The sequence below is a fragment of the Ranitomeya imitator genome, chromosome 6 (genome assembly GCF_032444005.1).
Source record: "Ranitomeya imitator isolate aRanImi1 chromosome 6, aRanImi1.pri, whole genome shotgun sequence".
Classification (NCBI taxonomy): domain Eukaryota; kingdom Metazoa; phylum Chordata; class Amphibia; order Anura; family Dendrobatidae; genus Ranitomeya; species Ranitomeya imitator.
In genome coordinates this window covers 48,131,618-48,149,783 of record NC_091287.1, presented here as the reverse complement: position 1 = coordinate 48,149,783, position 18,166 = coordinate 48,131,618, and the positions used below count along the sequence as shown (strand labels likewise).

General features: G+C 46.1%; 1 protein-coding gene across 4 annotated transcripts in view; it reads left to right on the top strand.

Annotated features, from left to right (window-relative positions):
- Positions 1 to 18,166, top strand: part of MPP7 (MAGUK p55 scaffold protein 7) — a 394,349-nt gene that overhangs the window by 73,074 nt on the left and 303,109 nt on the right. The gene's annotated exons all lie outside the window — the stretch shown is intronic.

Genomic DNA, 18,166 nt, shown 5'->3' with positions numbered 1-18,166 from the left:
GGTGCATCTTTAGGGTGCAATCAGCCAGCCGTGTCAATCGGACCAAGATGGGAACGCAGTGCATGGACTGGCCGGCGGCAGCAGGACCGCTGCTTAGAAATATGTGAAGCTGTCACACTCGGGTGGGGAGAGTTGCCGGCCAGTCTGTGCACTGCGTTTCCATCTTGGTCTGATTTATACAACCATCTCACTGTGCCCTTAGACTGTCTCATCAACGTTTACATCGCCAATTAGTCAAAAATTAACTTGCACCCGCTTTCCGCTAAACTACACTCTGATTCAGTGAATCCAAAAACCAAGAGAATAAAGTGTCCACTGCCCGTAATAAATATGGCGCAGGGCATGACGTACCGTTTGTTGTGTTTTAGCTTGGTAAATCTCTCCCTATGTCAGATGCCTCCATGGATTCATTATTCTGCTTGTTGGGTGTAACAAGTCTTAGCTTACAGAGTGATATTGATCAGTGGTCCCCAACTCCAGGCCTCGAGGGCCGCCAACAGTGCAGGTTTTCAGGATTTCCTTAGTATTGTACAGGAGTTGGAATCATCACCTGTGCAGATGATCACATTACCACCGATGCAATACTAAAGAAATCCTGAAAACCTGCACTGTTGGCGGCCCTCGAGGCCTGGAGTTGGGGACCCCTGATATTGGTATTCGAAGGTTACTATCGACACTCGCTCAATGTATGCCGAACGTTGAGGCTTAGAAAAGAGGAGCACCGCGTCACCGGACATCAATCAGAAAATGCCTCTGACGTGTAGACCGTGGAACAAAGCCGTCACTTCCAAAGCCTTCTCCTGTGAAGACTGACCCTTGGTATTCCTATTCTGTAATTCTGATGAGTTGAGCTTTCGAGACCAAGTCCAAGTATCAGCCGTCCCCTGTGACCTCTCCGGGCACTTGTTTCCGAGGCGGTAACCCAAGTTAGCAATTACTTTTATAGTACAGGACTTGTTCTGGTGTGTCCGCACACATAATAGACAGGACTGATTCATCTTCTATCCTGGATTCTTTCAGGACATGTGTATAAGTGAGCTGGACGGTCTTCTGAAGCTCAAATACCTTGTGGATAGCAGTGGGGGAACCTTCTGGGCACGGTAGGACTACTTGGATTTCTCTCTGGTGGGGAGGTACCAAAACCTGAAGTAAGCAGATGCATGTGGATAGACTCTAAGGAGTTAACTCCACACATATCTAATTTCCTATTCATGTGGGTGAGGTTTTTTTTGTCACTTTTTTTTTTTTTGCATATTTGTTTTTTTTTTTTCCCAGATGGGTAGCCGGTTGGCACGCTGACCAGCTCACATTCCAGACTGAGCGGAATGTGAGAGGAGGGAGCGCAGCGCTCACAAAATAAAGGGCCATCACAACAAAGGGACGCTTGTCACTGCCAGTCCCCCTCGCTGTCTTTTCAGGAAAGGGACCAGGGTTCGGGCCGAGAACACTTTGCAATCCATTCACAAAGCAGCAGTTCAGCTGCAGACACCTTTAGTGGCCTCCATGAATGCATTCTGGCATTGAAATGCATTGGCATGTTTTTAGAAACATGATGGAAAATGGGAAATATATACAATATTTTTTCTATTGTTGATGAATTATTTAATACCCTATATATGTTGGAGAAAAGTTGAACAAACCCTTCGTGGTCACCAATTTTATGTGACAATGGAAGTTGCAGAGAAAAATGTATTGTCGTGTCAAATTTCAGTAGTCAATTCTTTTGTTCTTCAGTGGTCAGCTGCAGCGGATTACTACCCTCTTTTAAATTGGGGACAAAGTGTTTTTATCTTAGTGCCATACCAACAATTTTTTTTTTTCTTTTTCAAATTTAGTTGGAGAACCATTTTGAAGTAGGGGCATTTTTTTTTAATTTTTATTTTTACCTTTTTTCATTTTCTTGATATTTCTGCCATTGAATTGACAGGAATAGAGCACTGCAGATCCCAGCAGCAGTAGAGGAATGAGCTAGTCTTGCAGGTGCCAGTGACTTGTCCATTCATGTTGGTGAAGACCGGGTCTGCGAAACACGGGCACGGGATAGTCACCGGAACACCATGGCAGGAGCCCGTAGGAGTTGTCACGGTGCAGAACGCACTAAAAATTCTTCATTCAGTCATCTCTTATGTTAAACCCACAGTGTTCAGAAAGCGGCAGAAATACATGAAGCATAAAAATATCCTTTATTGTTATATCCATGCGCACCTCGTAGTTTATCCTGCAGCTGCCAGCATATGAGTGGGCTTCTCTGCAGTTCACTTTTTATAAAACTGGCGCAGGCGTACTAGGGCGGACATTAGTAAGACAGAAGAATAATGTAGGGGCAGAGACCCTGATTCCAGCAATGTGTCACTTACTAGGCTGCTTACTCTATTTTTTTTTTTATTGAATCATTTCATTATCACGGGTGAAAATTGTAAGAGTAATATTATTTTTTTCTTTTAAATAAAGATCTCAATATTTAAGTTGATAAAAAAAAAAGTTTTTTTTTTTTTTTTTGTCTTAACACAAAAACCTGATTTTACAAGTAGGTTATTTTCTGATTACAGCTTTCCTTTAAAGCAACATAACATACCTGGATGTTTAGTGATGGAATTTTGTACCGTGGCCGAAGTAGGAAAATGAGACCGTTATGTGCCCATTTGTCCCCCCCCCCCATTCGGCAATTCGATGTCTGCATGTGAAATTGGCGCTCCAGCTCTCATACAGCATGAATGGCTGCCATGGAGGATCACGTAGGAGGGTCACAGGACCCCACAAGCCGGCTGTGTATCTCCCATCTGTCACATAGCCAGAGCACTGGCTTCTGCCCCCGCTAATTGTAGGATCGGTGACCGCAGAGCAGCGCCAGAGCCGCACACTGAGCTCCATTGAGGAGCGGGGTCACAGATAAAAGGATCATTTAGTGGAATTTGGAGTAAGAATTACCAGGGTATAAGAGGGTCGTTCTTCTGGTAGATGTTCTCAAGTCTTTGATCCTATCTCAGGACACTCGTTTTTACTTGTTAAACAAAAATGTCAGACAGTATTAGTGGTTAGGATAAAAATTAGTGACTATAAAGTGAAAAATAATCAAATTCTCACATTGATACTACCCAAATTAATTAGGGAAATGCATTCACCTGCGTCCCACACATTGCCTCCAGTTCTGGTCCGCGAGCAGTGCTGTAGCGTTTAGGTTAAAGGGGTTGTCTGGATAGGATGACTTATTGGTTGTGGGGGTCCAGGCGCTGAGATCCGCACCGATTTGCAGAACGGGGCACTCCGTTAGGATGGAACGGCAGTGCGCATGATTGACCGCTGCTCCAGTCATTGTCTATGGCGGTGTTCACCAACTCCGGTCCTCAAGAGCCACCAACAGGTCATGTTTTGAGGATTTCCTTAGTATTACACAGGTCAGTGAATGCTTGCCTGTGCAGGTGATGCAATTATCACCTGTGCACTACTAAGGAAATCCTGAAAACATGACCTGTTGGTGGCTCTTGAGGACCGGACTTGGGGAACACTGGTCTATGGGGCTGCCCCCGATTTTATCCGACAGAATGGGTGGCGTGGCGGTCAGGCATGTAACCTGCCATATTGGATTGTTACAGGAATAAAAGGTCCCCATTCTGCCGATTTGGTGGGACACCCACTGATCAACAAGTTATTGCCCATCCTGCAGAAAATTAGTGGTAGGACAACCAGCGATCAGGTGCGCGATAACTAGCTGCCACTAGACAACCCCTTTTATGTTTCCTGAGAGCGAAAGTCCCTATGGTATGTTCTAAAAGTTTAAGAAATGATGTTTTTGGGTTCCAGAACCTCCCACCAATCTTACAAACCCATGACTCTTAATTCTTACTACTTTTTTGGGAAGTAAGACAGGACATGGTCAGACACCTTAGTGTTCATTCACACGTTGGTTTTTGTCAGACGTGTTCTGTTATTTTTTTTAAAAAAGAGTATAGACCCGTAAATGAATTGGCATATTCATATGTTGCAAAACAAAAAAGGAATTTTCTATTTTGAGTTTATGGAATAAAGTCACCCATTGACGTTAAAGGGTCTGTAAAAAAAACAAAAAACAAAACAGCAGGTGCATGTCATTCATGTGTCCTTTTAAGTGCTGTCTGCTATTTTTTGTAAAAAAAAAAAAAATCAGACTAGAAAAGTTGCTGACATGCAACCTCTAGTGTGATTGATAGAAAGCATCAGCCCCTTGTAAGATTCTATGGTTTATAGCAGGGGTGTCAAACTGCATTCCTCGAGGGCTGCAAACAGGTCATGTTTTCAGGATTTCCTTGTACTGCACAGGTGATAATTTAATCACCTACACAAATAATGAGTTGGTGATTAAATTATCACCTGTGCAGTACAAGGAAATCCTGAAAACATGACCTGTTTGCAGCCCTCCAGGAATGCAGTTTGACACCCCTGGTTTATAGGACAGCTAGACACCAATTGGTAAAATTTGTTTGTGGGACAATCCCTTTAAAGGAATATTAAACTTAGAGAGAAATATGTGAATTAAACAAGAAACATGGTTGTCCTCACCGTTAGTGTGGAGCATTGTTACTAACGAGGAGTGGGTGATAAATACTGAAATGGTGCATAGGTTTCTATTATACTTTTCCTCTGATTGTTCCACTACTGCTTTTGGCTTACAAATACTGATGGAAAATACTGACCAAATACTGAATGTTTGAAAATGGCCTTATAGTAATCCTAGGGGAGTGGAGCATTGGGTTAAACCAAAGTAAGAGAAGAAAGGGAATCATCACACACTCAAAACCTAGGAACAGTCACAGATAAACACACCAAACGCTTTCTCCAGTAATAACCAAAAACAACCTCCAGCCATGCAGCATAAGCTAACTCTGACAATGAGTGCTAGCCAGGACCTAGTTTGTGTAGGAGATGGGAGTGGCTAACAGTGCACAGCTGAGAGCCTTAATGCTCCAGGAGGTCTCAACAGAGCAGATTAGCTTCTGCACTGCCAAAAGAAATGTACACCGTTTAATATGAAGATGAAGTGTTAAAGGGAACCTGTCACCTGAATTTGGCGGGACTGGTTTTGGGTCATATGGGCGGAGTTTTCGGGTGTTTGATTCACCGTTTCCTTACCCGCTGGCTGTATGCTGGCTGCAATATTGGATTGAAGTTCATTCTCTGTCCTCCATAGTACACGCCTGCACAAGGTGCAATCTTGTACAGCGCAGGCGTGTACTATGGAGGACAGAGAATGAACTTCAATCCAATATTGCAGCCAGCATACAGCCAGCGGGTAAGGAAACGGTGAATCAAACACCCGAAAACTCCGCCCATATGACCCAAAACCAGTCCCGCCAAATTCAGGTGACAGAGTCCCTTTAATAAGCAGTGCAGGAGTAGGAGAAATCAGACGCTGCGGTCTTCTGGCTCCTCTCTGTCGCGGTATACCTGTGACACACCCTCTGCCAACTAATGGACTTTATATAAGCTGACAAGACAAACTAGGACGCAAAGGTGATAATTGCTGTGATCTCATTTCTGGCTCTCGGACATGGATGTCACTACACAAAGCCATGAAGCCTTTTAGGCCTATCAAAATTATTATTATTATTTTTTTTTTTTTTTTTAACTATAACAACACTTAACTACAGTAACACTGCCTCCCATAAATTGTGAAAAAGTAATATAACCCCTCCCCAAATAAGTAAATAAGTACAGTAAATAAATTGTTTTTTCTTCTCTTGCATTTATTATATGGTACTTTGTGTTTATCCATGGTGTTTGTCCCTTCAGCTCTGCTGCCTGCACGTCTCGCACATAGGCTCTGCTGCCTGCACGTCTCGCGCACAGGCTCTGCTGCCTGCACGTCTTGCACATAGGCTCTGCTGCCTGCACGTCTCACGCACATAGGCTCTGCTGCCTGCACGTCTCGCGCACAGGCTCTGCTGCCTGCACGTCTTGCACATAGGCTCTGCTGCCTGCATGTCTTGCACATAGGCTCTGCTGCCTGCACGTCTTGCACATAGGCTCTGCTGCCTGCATGTCTTGCACATAGGCTCTGCTGCCTGCACGTCTTGCACATAGGCTCTGCTGCCTGCACGTCTTGCACATAGGCTCTGCTGCCTGCACGTCTCACGCACAGGCTCTGCTGCCTGCACGTCTCGCGCACAGGCTCTGCTGCCTGCACGTCTCGCGCACAGGCTCTGCTGCCTGCACGTCTCGCGCACAGGCTCTGCTGCCTGCACGTCTTGCACATAGGCTCTGCTGCCTGCACGTCTTGCACATAGGCTCTGCTGCCTGCACGTCTCACGCACATAGGCTCTGCTGCCTGCACGTCTCACGCACATAGGCTCTGCTGCCTGCACGTCTCACGCACAGGCTCTGCTGCCTGCACGTCTCGCGCACAGGCTCTGTTGCCTGCACGTCTTGCACATAGGCTCTGCTGCCTGCACGTCTTGCACATAGGCTCTGCTGCCTGCACGTCTCACGCACATAGGCTCTGCTGCCTGCACGTCTCACGCACAGGCTCTGCTGCCTGCACGTCTCGCGCACAGGCTCTGCTGCCTGCACGTCTTGCACATAGGCTCTGCTGCCTGCACGTCTTGCACATAGGCTCTGCTGCCTGCACGTCTTGCACATAGGCTCTGCTGCCTGCACGTCTTGCACATAGGCTCTGCTGCCTGCACGTCTCACGCACAGGCTCTGCTGCCTGCACGTCTTGCACATAGGCTCTGCTGCCTGCACGTCTCACGCACATAGGCTCTGCTGCCTGCACGTCTCACGCAAAGGCTCTGCTGCCTGCACGTCTCGCGCACAGGCTCTGCTGCCTGCACGCCTTGCGCACAGGCTCTGCTGCCTGCACGTCTCGCGCACAGGCTCTGCTGCCTGCACGTCTCGTGCACAGGCTCTGCTGCCTGCACGTCTCGCGCACAGGCTCTATATGCATATTACTTAGACATACTGCTGTGCAGACACACAGCTCTGCTACACATGCACGGATGCTGATCTGTGCTCAGTACACGACATCCTCCTCTCCAGCCAGTGCAGAGAACAGAGATTCCCCGTTTACATCATGTAACCTAGTTACCATAGCCGACTCCTGGGTGCATACCGGACACTGGGTGCTACAGCTTTAGCCCATACGTCCCAGAATAATGGAAAATCGCGACCAATAACAGTAGTATGCAACATGTCATTGACCGCTCCCACTTGGTGAGGCACAGAACCACAGTCTGTTCTTATGTCCACCAGGGCCACTGGATAGATCTTGGCGTCTCCGCAATTCCTGATTGTGGGCACGCACCCTAAAAGTTGTTCTGGCCAATGCTGCAGTCCATTGGTTTTGGAAATTGGTCTGTTTTGCCATCTTTCTGTACTGAGGCGCTATATCAACTTTGCTCCTGGCATTGCTGACCTTGGTTCTCCTCTCCACAACTCCGCCCCAGCTCTTCCAATCAAGACCGGCGACACCATGACATAGCAGCAATATCGCCTTCCGGCAGGACAGCTCCTCCGGGCTTCCAGTCTGTGCTTCCCGTGCTGTCTTTACCTAGGACATTCAATCTTTACACTTCAATCATCTGGGCCCTTTGGGACTTCTGCCTCGCATCCAAAACACCAATTGTAGGGATCCTCTCTCTCTTCGCACTGACGAGGGCCAACAGCCCGAAACACCGTGTCTGCGAATTGAGATACTAATTTGGCTTTTATCCTAAGTCATATTGCACGACTCGTTAAAGAGTTGATTGTGACTTGTAGGATCGCTACTTCCATCAGGTGGCGCTATAGATTTTAAGTCCTCTTTTTCTGAGAAGAGGCAATTTGCATATTCTCTCTCTCAGGTAGGCATTAGGTTGTGTTCACACAGGCAATACGGTTTGGTCCAGACATGGAGTTTTATTGCTGTCATTAAACTCCCAAGGGATTCAAAACCAAAACCAGCCTCTTCTGGGCATGAAAGTATAACTGCAAATAAACACTTCAGTTAGCAGGGCACAATTGTCAGCGCGGGTTCACCCAACAGATCAGTCCTTTCTACCAGAGTCAACTTCATTCGCAGAAAAAGCCGACCCCACCGATCTCTGTATCATCTTCAGCTGGAGCTCCAGCAGCTTCAAGCGGCAACAGAAGTGGTCAATGCTGTGCACAGTTCACATATTGTTCTGCAGCTTCAAGAGCTTTCCTAGCTTATGCATGCACTCTCCATTCGGACATAGACTCTGCTGTGTCTCTCTTCTAGCTGTAGCTCACATTTTAGCTGGTCACTCACCAGCAGCACACTCGACTCTGCTTCATTCAGCAGATTGACACATCTAGTTAACACGGGCCCTGGTTCTCAGTCAAAACAATAACATAGTATACATAATTATTGATCTTGGGCAATACCTTAATTAAGGGAGCTATTCCAAATCTAGGTACAATATATGCTATAAATGCCTGATAGACGTGCGATCCACCACATAACACTCATTTTTAGTCCTGTGGGGGCATGGTGCGCCCGACTAAGTTGGGAATAACCCTAATTTTTTTTCTTTTTTTTTTAATTGCTGGTGTCTAATCACATATTACAAACACTTTAGAATTAGTAAACTATCCAAAATGTGCCACGTTAAAAGTATTTTAGACACTTTCTGTGGTTTCTTTGACAAAGGAACTTGACTTCGTGGGGAAGTGGAATGGCTCCACAGGATAGCTGGTCGGCCGAATGTGTGCACCATTAAAGTAAAAAACAGCTAATAAGTGCTGTAAATTTGGACTAAACTATCTAAAGATGCGTCAAAGCAGGAACCAGTACGACTATTCTTATAGATAGAGGTACCGTACATACGCAGCTCTCCAACTGTGTGGGTGCACAAGTATGGTTCCACCCCAATGATAGAGATATGAAGAACTTGACACTTGCCAAGTTTTTCGTATCTACTATGATAAATCCGGCTCTTTTTAAGACTGTTTAGTTTAAGTTTACAAAGTTTTAATGAATTTGCCCCATTTATGTATATCTACTTTCTGTGAGTTATCGGTCTGTGCTTGGTGGGGAAATTGGTTTGCGAGCCCCTTAGGCCAGGGTCCATTCTGTATACGTTGGCACTGAATAATGTGTTATAAATAATAGATAAATATAAATTTGGGTGGATTTAGTTTTAATGAATTTGCCCCGTTTATGTATATCTACTTTCTGTGAGTTATCGGTCCGTGCTTGGTGCGGAAATTGGTTTGCGAGCCCCTTAGGCCAGGGTCCATTCTGTATACATTGGCACTGAATAATGTGTTATAAATAATAGATAAATATAAATTTGGGTGGATTTCCAGAAAACCGTCACTGATAAATGATGCAGTATGTGGGCTGTGTTCTGTATGTGAATTCTTTGGAAGAAGCAGTTTTTTGTTGGCCGAATGAGCCGCGCCATGCTGAATAGGTCGGTCGTGTCACGTCGCATCGCTCTGTGCCAGGGGGAGTGCGGTGCTGGAGACACTTGCGTGAAAGTGGTGAACATTGTGCTCGTCGAGTACGTACTTTACATAGAGGTAATGATTATAACAACAGGCAGCTTGTATGCTATGTGTATGAAGGATTATTGTTGCATTCTGCAGCGTCATGTTCAGCTCTCGGAAATAAAATCCATTGTAGTATAGAAATGTTTGCACTGAGTGTATCTGTGCGGCAGCCGCCAGGTCCTGTGCCATCCGTGCGGCAGCCGCCAGGTCCTGTGCCATCGCGCCCTATTCTTCATTAGGAAGCATTGTTGCTCAGGGATGAGTGTGAACACTGTATTATCGTATTCATTGGATTTTGCACACTTTTTCAGAATGATTTGTGTGCGGCTTCACTTTATCAGTTATATTTGTTAATTCTTATTATGTACTGGGCAATGTGGTGAGCGGCTACATGGAGGGTCTTTTTTCTTTTTAAGGACACCGCATATATAGATTTGAATCACAAGGACAGCCAATTAATTTAAACGAGCATATGTAATTCTTCATTCCTCCTGTGGCGGCGCTGTAGGATAGTTTAATAAATGATTCTAATTTTCCTTGCAAATCAGAGCAGAGTTTTATGAATACTGTGTGAAAAGCTTATTTTACAAACGTATGAAGATTGTCTAAAGTAGAAAACCCACTTAAAGAGGCTACCCGGGATTTCTTGGGTTATGTTAGTAGTTTTGGGGGAAAGTTCAAAACTTGGAACCTTAACAATTTGTGTTAAGGGCTGGTGTCCGTGCTAGTGTTGGTAGACAACGGGGCACTTGCCTAGGGCAACTATCCCCAAAAGACCTTTACAAGCCAGAAACTGCACTGATGATGCCATCCACGCATTATCGGTGCACTTCCCAATGTTATAAGTGCAGTGTGTGCGTGTAACGAGCAGTGTATGTGGCAAGCAGTGCTTGTGTGTGTAACATACAGTGTGTGTAACATGCAGTTTGTCCATTTAACATTATGTGCCCGTTTAACATGGTGTGTGTGGCATCCATATTTTAAAATGCCGGCATTGCAGACAAAAGTTTATTGGGTGTAATGTAAACATATCTGCAATCACCCAAACCCAACATACAAGCAACATGCTCTTTCATTGAGTTGGATAGTTCTCAGCAGCAATGTGGAGACAGATGTGCCTCCAATAATTCTACCCCCATCATGTCATCTTCATGTGATCGTTCTGTCCCCATCATTCTTCTTCAAGCTGCGTAGAGCAGAATGTAAAAAAAAGAACCAAACGACTTCCATGTAGTCGATCTGCACTCATTTATCAGTCTGAGATCAGCTTATGTAAATGTTCCCTATATGATCCTGTGTTCTTATGTTTGAATTTGGAGACCCACTCTACATTTTGGCCCAGGGTCACAGTGTGTCGAACACTGGCAATGGCCAGAGGGCTCTAGTGAGCTTCACAGCACCTTCCTTACCATACAGAGTCTGTTCTATTTGTAGTGGCTGTGCCTGGAACCGCAGCTTTATTTACTGGGCAAAGGTCTGTACTGTTAGTAGTCGCTGTGCCTGGTACTGCATCTATATTATTTAGCATCCACGGGTCTGTACCATTAGTACTGGCTGTGCCTGGTATGGCAGCTTTAATTATTAGTGGGCAAAGGTCTGCACTACTAGTAATGGCCATGCCTGGTACCGCATCTTTATTATTTAGCATGCACAGGTCTGTACTAGTATTGGCTGTGCCTGGTACCGCATCTTTATTATTTAGCATGTGCAGGTCTTTACTACTAGTATTGGCTGTGCCTGGTACCGCATCTTTATTAGTTTGAGATAAGTTATTAAAGTTTGGGATAACCCCTTTAAAAGAAGTCAGTCAGCCCAAATTTATATTTCCACATAACTTTGTATGGGAAGGAGCAACAATAAATAATGTTTTTGTTTTCAAAACCTTTCCTCCTTTACCTCAAAAGATAACTTTATTGCAATATGCAAATTGTGGTGCACGGTTACTCCCTACGTGTGGCTAGTCGCCCACACCCTTCCACAAACTTATTTAACATGCCGCTGCTTCCTGTGGTGATAGTGCTGCCTCAATCGGAAGATAAATGTACGGCACGTGCACACTGTCTTTGCACATGACCAAGCGGACACATCACACTTTCCTCTCAGCTGACATCTCTCAGGTGCATGTAGTGAGCGATGTCAGCGGATTGGAGGAAGCGATGTCAGCGGAGTGGAGGAAGCGATGTCAGCGGAGTGGAGGAAGCGATGTCAGCGGAGTGGAGGAAGCGATGTCAGCGGAGTGGAGGAAGCGATGTCAGCGGAGTGGAGGAAGCGATGTCAGCGGAGTGGAGGAAGCGATGTCAGAGGATTGGAGGAAGCGATGTCAGCGGAGTGGAGGAAGCGATGTGTGCACTTGCTCTTGCACAAAAGTCTGCCCATGCTTAAAGCCTGTCTCGAGGCGAACAAGCAATGTTATCCCATCCTCTACAAGGATAGACGGTTACTTTGAACAGTAAAATAGGACTGACAGACTCCCTTTAAGGGATTGCTGCCATTGTAGTCACCCCCCCCTCCCCCCAACAGTTTCAGGAATGAGTTTGGCTTTTTTTCTACCCAACAATAAGCTTTTATCGCCAGGTAAAGCCACATCTGGCTAAAATGTAGCACTACTTGTTAACCAATCCAATGGCTAATATATAGAATCCCCCTTTTTGTGTATTTATGCCCCAATACGTTGTATGGACAGGGGGTTGTTATGGTGAAAGCAACAATTTAATTTTCTTGGTATGTAAAATAATACGGTAAGTAGATGTGGCGGGAATTTGATAATAGAAAACGGAGAAACTTGGAATAGTGAAATACTTTGTGCATTTTGCCTCCAATCCAGTTTACAGCCCTCCGTACATACAGAGCCTGAGATCGCGGCTGGGGTATGAAAATGTTTAGTATGCGAATATTCCTTTCATCACCATTTCTATTTTACTATTGTATTTTTTCTTTCTACATAAAATGAGGACGATTTATTAATTATTCGTTATTTGCACTCAACATGACAGTGATATATGTTGTACCAAACTCCTCATTCCACCATAGTGCCCCCTTGTAACCGTTCACTATGGAGATCGTTATAATAAACACTAATAATAATGAATCTTTTTTCTTTTTATTTGCTGAGCACTGGTCAGGCTGTTGCCTAGCAACATGTGTGGCTGCGGGTGACTGTGGTTGATCTCAATCCCTCAGTGGACGCCGGCCCAGTGACCTTCCGGCATGTAGAAGCCATGATCGTGATTATTGATAATGTGTTATCGTTACTTCTCAACCTAGGACTTGACTTTCGAAGATCATGATTTGCAGTCCTTTTAAAGGGAGCCCGTCAGCAGGATTGTGCTCAGTAGCCTACAGACAGTGTCAGGTCGGCGCCATTATACTGATATACTGATTACAATGATACCTGGTGATGAAATCCATCTTGAGGTTGTTGTTTAATCTTTATTTTCAGTTTTGAGTTAATGATGTACTCGTGCTCCCGTGGGCCTGGGGGGGTCTTCATGTGGTGCTCTGATTAGGTATTCATTAGTATGGCTTCTGACAGGTCACTGATCCCTCACTGACTGCCCCCTAGTTTCCATAATGAATTATAATTACTGTGCACAATCCTGCTGACAGGTTCCCGTTAAGGATCCGTGTAGTTGTATGGGAATCCTCTGATGCTTTTTCCTGGCTCATCCCTGCTATTTTATATCCATCATATTAACCAAAATCTGTGAATGTAAACACACTCACCCACCCTTACCTATATGGTTAGCTTTTGCAATGTGCATGATAAAAACCTCAACCTTACCTTCTTGAGGGCTCTGACTTCACCATAGATCTGGCAGGGGAGGCACAGCCTTCTCCTTAGAACAGCCATGGTGCCCCCTTCCCCATCACAGAGCCAATGCACCGCCTTCCCCGTCACGGAGCCATGGAGCCGCCTTCCCCGTCATGGCACCAGGGTGCCGCCTTCCCTGTCATGGCGCCAGAGCGCCGCCTTCCCCGTCACAACGCCTGGGCGCCACCTTTCCCATCACAGGGCCAGCGCGCCGCCTTCCCCGTCATGGAGCCAGGGCGCCGCCTTCCCCGTCACGACGCCAGGGCACCGCCTTCCCCGTCACGGAACAAGATAGCCGTGGTCACAGGGATACCGCTACAGAGAGTGGTCTCCTCTTTTTCAAGGGTCAGAAGATCGCAGCATTTGGCTGCACTCAAGCTTGCACTGGTTGGATCTATTTTGTTTACCAGATTTCTCTTGTTCTTTTGTTGCAAGGGTTAAGCAGTTCTGTTTGTCTTCTAAAGCTTTTGGTCCTACATTGTCTCAGCTGTTCTGATTTTTCCACTCCACTCTGAGTACTGACCTCTTAGCTTGCGTAGTTGCCAGTGGTAGCTTGCTATAGCTTGGTATCGGTTTGGAGGTGTGAGCTGTGGAAAGAGAAGTCCTCTAGGAGTCGTCTCTGGAGATTGCTGTTTGGTGTCTTCCTTTACTTCATTTCCCTGTTAGTTTGCATAATCCTTCCTTTCCCTTTATACCTTTCTGTAGTCTGGGTGCGCATTGAGTGATGTTTCTTTTACCCTTGTCTGTTTCCCTTTGTGTTTAGATTATGGAGCAGGGCTAGTGTCCCTGCTGCCCTGCGCACTAGCCAGGACTGTGCTTAGGGTACGACAAGGATAGGAATGAGCTGTATCAAAAAACTTGGCACTCAATAATGCTTGTAGAAAATAGTCATTTATTTTGCATCAGGACAAACAGATCAGCTGTAGCTGGTATCTTGCTAAACGTTTTCGGTCCTTTGTGGACCTTCCTCAGAGCAAGTTTATCTGGAGCGTAGGATCTGGACATATACCCAGATGCATGAGTATGCTGACACTATATGTAGAGGCAAATTTCAGAGGCACTAGTGGAGACCGTAACTGAGCAGATAAAGCTGCTTGGGCATACGATGTGCCCACACTGTGCACGTTCTATTGCCTGGAGCGCTGGTGGCGTGCTGAGACGCTGAGGGAGTCACGCTGCTGTTTGGTGTCTTCCTTTACTTCATTTCCCTGTTAGTTTGCATAATCCTTCCTTTCCCTTTATACCTTTCTGTAGTCTGGGTGCGCATTGAGTGATGTTTCTTTTACCCTTGTCTGTTTCCCTTTGTGTTTAGATTATGGAGCAGGGCTAGTGTCCCTGCTGCCCTGCGCACTAGCCAGGACTGTGCTTAGGGTACGACAAGGATAGGAATGAGATCACTGCATGGGATGAGTAAACATGTCTAGGGAAGTCAGGCAACTCACGGTTGCACAGGTAAAGTTTCAGGGGTTGCCCCTCTAATCTTTCTCTAGTGGCAGTGCTCCCCTTCCCATCTGTCTCTCCACTTAATGCCTGGCTCCTTGGTGGAGCTTGGCATCCAGACACTGCCCCGGAGTGGTGCTTGGTGTCTGCCGGCAGCTAAGTCTCACCTCGCCATCAGAGGGCAGTTGAATACCTGGTTAACCCTAGGCCCTGCCCCTCTGGGAAAACCTGGTCCGTTGAAGCGCAGCCGGGGTTCACATGTCTGTATCTGCGGTGGGCCGGAACTCGGTTCTGATTTCCCCGCAACTCCTCTTCTAAACAGGAGTGAGAGTTTTGTGTTCTGTGGGAGTTGGTTCTGTACTCGCATTACTTCAAGTCCTCGTTTCCTCTTTGTCCTTGGGACAGGATCTGTCTACAAACAAGGCAGGAGATCTTGGGTCCGGGTTAACAGGTTCGACTTTACAGTTTGGTTACACTTGGCTGTAACATACAAAATAAGACTTAGTCTCTTGTTAGTGATGTTTCCTTGGTTCAGTGCCTTTTCAGTGTTGGCCCCTGTCCTATCCAGATGCCCACCAGCTTCACTTTTCTCTCTGACCCAGCTGACATCTTCCACATCAGGGAGCCAGAGGCCTGACTTTGAGGACCCCTTCCGGACCTTGAGCTCTGAGGCATCTGCTTCCTGGAACCTGCTTCCCTGTCTGTCCAGCCTTCCATCTCTACACTCAACTCTTCATCACAGAACTTGAACCTGTGCTGTGAGTCATGGGCTCTGACTAACTTTAACCCGGAAAACATCTAATATATAAAGCTGAATGTGTATGTGTGTATGTATGTATGTATGTCTGGGATTGGCATCTGCGCCGTCGCAGCTACAGCCACAAAATTTTGCACAGTCACACGTCTGGACCCCGAGAGCGTCATAGGCTATGTTGTGAGGCGAAATTAGAACCCCACGTGTTCTAATTCACCAAACAATTTTGCCCCTATCTACATAATAGGGAAAAAGTGAAAGGAAAAGTGTTGGAGGCAAATTGACAGCTGCCAGATGTGAACAAGGGGGACTTAAAGAATGAGAGCGATGGCGCCAAAGAGTATATACCGTACAGTTGCTAAGGTGGGACCCTGACATGGGATACTCACCACACACGGGGATATAAACACACACACAAAATCCGCCACATACTACCATGTGCTTGAACACATATACCACCCTCAGCACACATTTCACCACACATACACCAACCTCGCCACATAAGTCGAAACACAAAAGTCGCCACTCAAAATTCGCCACGTGCAAAATTCGCCACGTGCAAAATTCGCCACATGCAAAATTCTCCACATGCAAAACTAGGCTAACGCAAAACTCGCGACACGTGCAAAACTCACCTCATGGAAAACTTGCACACGCGGAAATATTGCCACATGCACAAAAGTTGCAACACATGTAAAAGTTGCTTCACACAAAACTTGCACATACTCAAAACGCACCACACATAAAACTCGCCACGCGCAAAACTCGCCATGCGCAAAACTTGCTGCACACAGCTTGCTACACTAACCTGTCATATGGAACTCGACACACACAACTTGACACATGAAACTCACACTAAAACACACACAAGTCTGGTATTATCCTTCAAAAACAAAAATCTGATTAATAAGCAGACAAACTACAAGAGCAACAAATGTACCATATAGGAAATACGGCAGCTGTCAGTCACATGACCTGTCTATTATGTGTATGTGTGAGCTAATATATACTGCCGGGGGGAGGGCTTCCTGTTGGCTGGGGATTTATCAGGCTGCCAATAGCAACCAATCACAGCTCAGCTTCTATTTTGCTACAGTTAATTAATCTGAGCTCTGATTGGTTAATATAGGTAACAAAGGACATTCTCAGTATAACAAAGCTTGTGTGAGGTAATAGCATGTCAGTTAGGGTGTGTTGGTGACACCTGATGGAAAAACTAAGAATGTCGTTTATTAAAAGGGTCTCGATTAAGTAGTAGAAGATTACTTCACATTACTTGGCCAATTTAGTTAAATCTGTGTGGAATATCTCTGGTGTTGAAATATATGTGGTGAAATGCTTCTATTCGCTTAGCTTTTGCCTTCTAATAATTACATTTCTATCTACCATATTTGTTTTGTGGTTTTTATGTGCAGAATAAATTTTTGTTAACACATTCTATTTTGCTAACAGCAGTTATTAACCCGGGCGAAGTCTGGTAGTACAGCTAGTTTTCTATAAAACTGCTGTAGCGCCTTCCAATTGATGATCTAATCCATAACTATGGGATAAAATATAACCTGACTTTTTATCACACAAGACTATTAACATATCACACATATAAAACACACTTAGGCTACGTTCACATTGGCGTTCCGCCAATGTGCGTCGCTGTTGCGCCGGCGACGCAGCGGCGACGCGCCCCTATGTTTAACATAGGGGACGCATGTGTCGTTTTGGTGGCGTTTTTCGCCACGTGCGTCGTTTCCGACGCTAGCGTCGGACGCAAGAAAACGCTACATGTAGCATTTTCTGTGCGTCCGATTTTCGTCGGAAAACGACGCATGCGTCGCAAAACGCGCGCGTTTTTGCGCGCGTTTTAGCGTGCGTCGCGCGTTGCGTCGCCGACGCACGGCGGCGCAACGCTAATGTGAACGTAGCCTAAGGCCATGTTCACACAATCCTTTTTTTACTGCGGAACCGCCGCGATTTTGCCGCTGCGGGTCCGCAGCTGTTTTCCATGCAGGGTACAGTACAATGTACCCTATGGAAAACAGGAACCGCTGTGCCCACATTGCGGAAATGCACTAAAAAAGCCGCGCTGAATAGCTGCGGTAAAAAAGAAGGACCATGTCACTTCTTTGTGCGGAACTGCAGCGGTTCTGCACCCATTGACCTCCATTGTGAGGTCAAACCCGCAGTAAAACCCGCAGACGAAAAAAATATCTGCGGGTTTTCTGTGGTTTGTGGTGCAGAACCGCTGCAGCAGGAAGTGCGTGGGCGGAGTGTGGCTGTCCCCCTGTGCCCCAATCCCACACCCCCATGCTCCGATGCCACCCCTGTGCTCCGACGCCTTCCCCGAGCCCTCATCTCCCCACCTTATACTTACCGGGCCTCCCGGTGTCCGTCCGTCCGTCTTCTCCCTGGGCGCCGCCATCTTCCAAAATGGCAGGCGCATGCGCAGTGCGCCCGCCGAATCTGCCGACCGGCAGATTCGTTCCAGGCACATTTTGATCACTGTGATAACCTCACAGTGATCAAAATAAAAAAAAAGGTAAATGACCCCCCCCCCCTTTATCAGCCCCATAGGTAGTAACAATAATAAAATAAAGAATCCCCTCCCCCGCCCCCACTACAGTTAGAACTAGGGGTAGGGGTAGAGTTAGGGGTAGGGTTAGGGTATTTTCAGCCATTTTAACCCTAAAAAAACTTCC